Raw genomic sequence first — 6,000 nt, 5'->3', positions numbered from 1 at the left:
CTTTTCACTTTCATGCATTGGAGAAGGAAATGGCAACCCACTCCAGTGTTCTTGCCTGGAGAATCCCAGGGACGCGGGAGCCTGGTGGGCTGCTGTCTCTGGGGTCGCACAGAGTCGGACACGACTGAAGCGACTTAGCAGCAGCAGCAGCAGCAGCAGCTATGTGCCAGGCAATTGTAGCATTTTATTTAGAAAAGGTTATTATTGAGCTAAAATGTAATCTCCCTTAGGGTTAGGAGTTTTGTCTCTTTTGTTTCTTAGCACTTATCATGTGGTATATCCTGTTAATGTTTGCTGAGTGAATAGTTTAGCACCTAAGGAAAAATGTCCTTGTAATTATCCTTGATTGGAATTCAGGCTCTGCTACTTGCTAGCTGAGTGACTTCCAGTAATGGAATTTCTTTTCTGAGCCTCAGACTTCTGACTCTGACCTTTAAATATTGACCTTTATATAAGGGTTAGTGATATGTGTCTGACACAGTGTTTCTTTTGCATATTAGCATAGTAGGTGCTCACAGAATATTTCTGTCCATAGTACCTGTAATTTATATTCAATTCAAAAAAGTTGCATGAAATTTCCAGATAATTAGAAAGTTAAAAAATAAAATGTCAATTTTGGAGAGAACTGCTGTTTAAAAATAGCTTTCCCATTCCCCCAGATTGGGGAAAACACTAAATTCTACATTGTAGGTATACTATAATTTAACAATAAGTACAAAATATTTTAAACAAATGGATTTATGATTTTTCTTTTTTTGCTGGGGGAAGCCATCAACTTTCATGTTATATAAGGTAATATTTTGAACTGGGTTTGTAGCTTCATTTTTTTCCCTCTTCTTTTGAAACTTCATTTGCAACTTTATGTTCAGTCATAAAATGTCCCCTGCATTCGTTTGAAAATGACAGCCATTTGTTTTTATTATTTCAACTGGAAGCATTTTAATGAGAATGGCAGACTGCCCTGGTCTGTGCCTCCCAAGTGTCCTCAGGTACAAGCCTCTTTTGCCTGCTCAGCATGACTCCTAGATATTATGGCAGATAGCAGGTGTAATTTACTGGAGCGTTCCTGAACTCTTTTCTGCTGGTCCTCTGAGTCCTCTCATAGGAGAATCTGTGTCTTCACAATGCAGAAGACTCAATAAAGACCAAAAATGAATGTTAAGGGTACTTTAAAATAAATAGTTTAATGCAAGTACTGTATATTTGATACCAATATGTGCAGAAATGAATCAGAGAAAGATAGTGGCAACTAGTGTTTGGCCACATGGTTTTTAAATCCCTGTTAGCATTTCCAGCCCAGCCCTATCCTTGTGAAGGGAAAGAAAATAAACTCAAATGGAAAAGAACGTCAAAGGTCTGGAGTTAAAAAAAGACTTTTTGATTAGTGATAACAGGGGTTTACTTCTGCAGCTTACTGAAAGAAAACTCCCAAGGGTGTCCATGTTTTCTCTTCTATTTAAAAGAAGGGGAATTTCTGTAATTTATTTTTCATTTTCTAAATCTTTTCAGTGGGGGCAGAGTGGGTTGGTATCATCCTGTTGTTTTGGTAACTATAGTTTTTAGAAGAGCAGCTTTTATTTGCTAGTAAATTCTGTCCCATAATGATTATAATTTTATAGCACAAATTAGATTAGAAAGACTGATTTTGTGCAGAAATCTTTAGCTCTCATTTAGAGTTGACATACATTTAGTGCTTAGAATTTTATGCTTACCCAAAGCATTAATGTTTCATTTTACACAGCATTAGTACATGATATCAAGGATGGGTAACTTTGTTAGGTCTCCCGCTTAGATGGCTCTTTTTCCTGTTCTCATGCTTTTGGTTGTTTGGGCTTAATATCCAGTGTTCACAGTAGTTCAGTGTCCATGAGAAGAAATCAAAGATAAAGCTTTAGATATGAATCTTTATAGTGGCTGTGCACTTAATACGATATCAACCTCAGTTAACCATTTTTAGAAAAATTTAAGTTATCTTTTTTTTCCCCATTGATTTGAAGCGTGCTATATCCTGCTTCTGTCATTGAGCTTTTCAACAAATGGGTTTTATTTGTTCTATTTTTGCTAAATAGATGTCAACATATATAAAGTTAAGTATGATTTTTTTAGTAATGTAACATAAATACAGAGATACTAAAACTGATTAGTAGGATTTCTTAAATTTGCTGACAATTTAAGGCATAGGATATTTAATGCAGCTAATAAATTTAAGCAGGTTACTGTTACATGGCTATGGCTAACTATACATTTTAAGTAGTGTATAAAACATTGAGGACTGTTGGGATATAAACAGTGCTGAGGTATGCTCCTGGAAGTTGTTGTTGAGCTTTGGAAGGTTTAGTAGTAATGATGCATTAATTGACTTTTTACATGACAGAGTAGTAGGATACTTATAAAAAAAATCTTGACAGAGGTTTGCTAGACAGTGTCATGTAGTTATAGAAACAGGGTTAGGATGAAATTGTTTGAATTTTAAAGGATAAGGATAAGAAAAGAGTCATTCATAATTTAAGTAGAAATGTTCTATTTCAGTTTTTATTAAGAAATGTACTGCTGCTTAGCATTATGAGGGGTTTCATCTGTGCGCTATGCCTTCATACTCCCAATTTTTCCCTGAAGTTCTTGGGAAGGGTAAGAAAAAATTGTTTTTTTAATATGAGGAATCCCTTAGTCTTTTCTGTTTAAAGTGTAATAGCCTTTTCCTGGTTTTGTTCCTTGTTTTTGTTTTGCGTTGTGAAACACTTAATGAGCTGCCTTTTGCAGGTAATTATAGAGTTTGAGGGACAAGTCTGTTGGCTCCATTTATGCCAGTGAGAATCTTGTGGCTCCAGTTTGATTTAGCAGCAGTGTTTTGTTGGGACTAATTTCACTATGTTTGATTATTTGACAAACATTATATGACTAATATTTGATTATTTATTCATTCTGTCCTTAGCCAATTGTGGTCTGCTAAGTATTTCAATTTTCATTAACATTTTAAAATGGAAGGTTGTTTTTCATTTGAATCACAGCAGTAAAATCTTTTGATTGTTTTCAAAATTGCATTTAAAGCTTGAACTTTTGAAAATAATTTTATTTGATGTGAAAGTGGCTGTACGTAGTAGAATGAGAATAATCAATTTGATATTCTTTTACTCATTGAACAGACAGATGGATGGACTTAAGCTTTATTTGTGTGGGAAAAAAAGCCATAAATTTGTTACATTTTGGAATCTCTTTCTGTTAGAAACAGTCATTTATACTGTCTTATAATTGACTAGAGTGTGTTTTTAAAATTGTGTTTCACATTTAAATCTCAAGAATACACTGAAATTTTAGTATAGTTAAATCAGTTCATAAAATGTTCTATCCTGGCCAGAGACCACAAAAGAGGTCTGGCTTGTGTGGTTTCCTCCTCCTTTTCCCTTAACTAACAGAGGTTTTCCTATCTTGGCAGCTGTTTCCTACAAAGCAGTCATCAGTCCCTGATTTCTTCCTTCTATTTCTTCCCACAAACAAAGACTCTTTCAAATAGCCAGTGACCAAAGACACACTGATCTTGAGTTGCTTGAAGAAAGTGGAAACGTGTTCAAGAGTTGTGCATGTAGGCAAGCAGCCCATATGCATTAGTTCATTGAGATAAAAGTACCTATTACAGCCAAAATCTGGATAGTCAGAATTCTTTGCTTGAACTGGGAGCATTCCAAAGGCTGACTTAATTACTGCAAGTAACATTAATGCACCTCTTCCACATATTAATATTATTCTAATTGCTTGATACAATCATTGACCAGTCTGTGGCATTTAAGAAACTGTTCATGATTGGCCTTTTAAATGTGACAGGCCATGAAATTATCTGACTTCTCTCTGTGCTTTATATAAAATAGCTTGCAGTTTTAAGGCAGGTACTTTGTACAGCAATTGTAAACGAAACATTTACTTTCAGTTTTGTCTTCTGAATATTCTTTGGGAGCTCAGAGTGAAAAATGAATAGAGAGCCAGCTGGTTTTGCAGGGTTGTATGCCATGTGTTCTCTATCAGATTAATTTTGATGTATCTTTTTTCTTTGTGTATTTTTGTCATATTGAGGAGGAAGCTTGCTTTTCCTTTTGTTACTGTTTTATTTCTAAGAACATCTGAGGTGTTCTTAGAACTAGGTAAGCCAGTTCTGATTCCTTTCATTATGATGCCTAATTTTGTCTTAACAGGTTTTAGAGAGAGCTGAAAAAATAGGTTGGTTATGGATCATGGAGTGTATATAGGGAAACAGCTTTATCTCAAACTATAGGCATGATAAAATAAACTCATTATAGACTGTCTTGCTAATTCCTTTTGTAGTTCTATGAATCTTCATATATAAACACTAGATAATAGCTTCCGATTAATTTTTTATGTTCTTTCTGGTATGTTTGTTGCCAAAGCAAGATAGTGACTTTATAGCTTGATCAGTGTTCCAAACCATTTAGAATCTGACTTTTTTTCCATTGAAGTTACATTGTAGGAAACTGATAATAGAATATAGTGACCTGCTATAATAGAATCACATATGGTGCATTAAAGGGTTTCCCAGGTAGCTCAGCTGGTTAAGAATCTCCCTGCAATTCAGGAGACCCTGCTTCGATTCCTGGGTGGGGAAGTTCCTTTGGAGAAGGGATAGGCAACCCACTCCAGTATTCTTGGGTTTCCCTGGTGGCTCAGCTGGTAAAGAATCCACCTGTAATTCGGGAGACCTGGGTTAGATCCCTGGGTTGGAAAGATACCCTGGAGGAGGACATGGCAACCCACTGAGTATTCTTGCCTGGAGAATCCCCATGGCCAGAGGAACCTGGAGGGCTGCAGTCCTTGGGGTTGCAAAGAGTTGGACACAACTGAGTGACTAAGCACAGCAGCATGATGCATTAAGCAGGTAGCAAATTCAGAATACCTTAACTGCTGTGAAATAAAAAGCTCAACATTATCTAGGGGAAATTTGTTTTTTTACATTTTCTTTATGCTTTAGAGATAGCATCTAAATAATGTAAGAGTTCATTTTGAGTTATAGACACGACCTCATAATGTGGGTAGGTATACCCATCACTGCTTCACTTAAAAAAACCATTTGCAAAAGGTTAAGGAGAGCTTGGGAAGACTTTACAGGAAGAATTTGTAATTTCTTTCCACTCAGATGCTAGATGAGGAGGCTGGCTCTGTTTGGGAACTGCCTTCATAGTGTGTATATTGTAAGGCTGGTATTTATGGTATTTACTCTGACTCCTCATGCTATGCTGCTACTGCTACTGCTAAGTCCCTTCAGTCGTGTCCGACTCTGTGCGACCCCATAGACGGCAGCCTACCAGGCTCCCCTGTCCCTGGGATTCTCCAGGCAAAAACACTGGAGTGGGTTGCCATTTCCTTCTCCAATGCATGAAAGTGAAAAGGGAAAGTGAAGTCCCTCAGTTGTGTCCGACTCTTCATGCTATGCTAGAAAGGAGTAAAACACTGCAGTAGAACCTAGCAAATAATCTGGTTTCATGTGACCCTGGGAACGTGGACATGCTGATTAAATCACACCTGAGTTGGTTTTTTCCTCTTCAGTTGAAAAACTGGGCACTTAAAGGCTAGTTAGAATTAGACTTGGCTCTTCGTTTTAGTGATGGTGATGCAAATTTGGAGATATATAACCATTATGGTCTAGATTTTTATTTGGGTCCAGTGGATGGGTTAAACTACTCAAGGACATGGGTTTGACCTTACTAAGTTTTGCTGTAAGAAAAACTCATATATGAAAATCTAAAACCTTAAATATTTAAGAGACAATCACATTATTAAATGATTTCTATGAATAACTAGCAGTCAGATAAATAACAGTTTGCAGTGTAGTGTTTGGAATGCCATAATTATAAAAGCTACAACCATATATTAAAAATTGTACACCCTTGAGTAGAAAAATAAACTGTTTCATTATATCTGTAATCTACTTTACTAGATAATAGGATAAAATAGTAGATAATACTGCTGTTACCATCACTAGAAGCAAAGTATATG

The 6,000-nt window shown here is 36.2% G+C and overlaps 1 protein-coding gene across 12 annotated transcripts in view; it reads left to right on the top strand.

Annotated features, from left to right (window-relative positions):
• The window catches only part of LPHN2 (latrophilin 2), a 202,110-nt gene that overhangs the window by 29,804 nt on the left and 166,306 nt on the right, over window positions 1-6,000 (top strand). The window lies entirely within an intron of this gene.

The sequence above is a fragment of the Bison bison genome, unplaced genomic scaffold, assembly GCF_000754665.1.
Source record: "Bison bison bison isolate TAMUID 2011002044 unplaced genomic scaffold, Bison_UMD1.0 scf7180017864382, whole genome shotgun sequence".
Lineage (NCBI taxonomy): Eukaryota > Metazoa > Chordata > Mammalia > Artiodactyla > Bovidae > Bison > Bison bison.
Note: the sequence above shows the minus strand (reverse complement) of the source record. Positions and strands in the feature narration are given on the sequence as shown.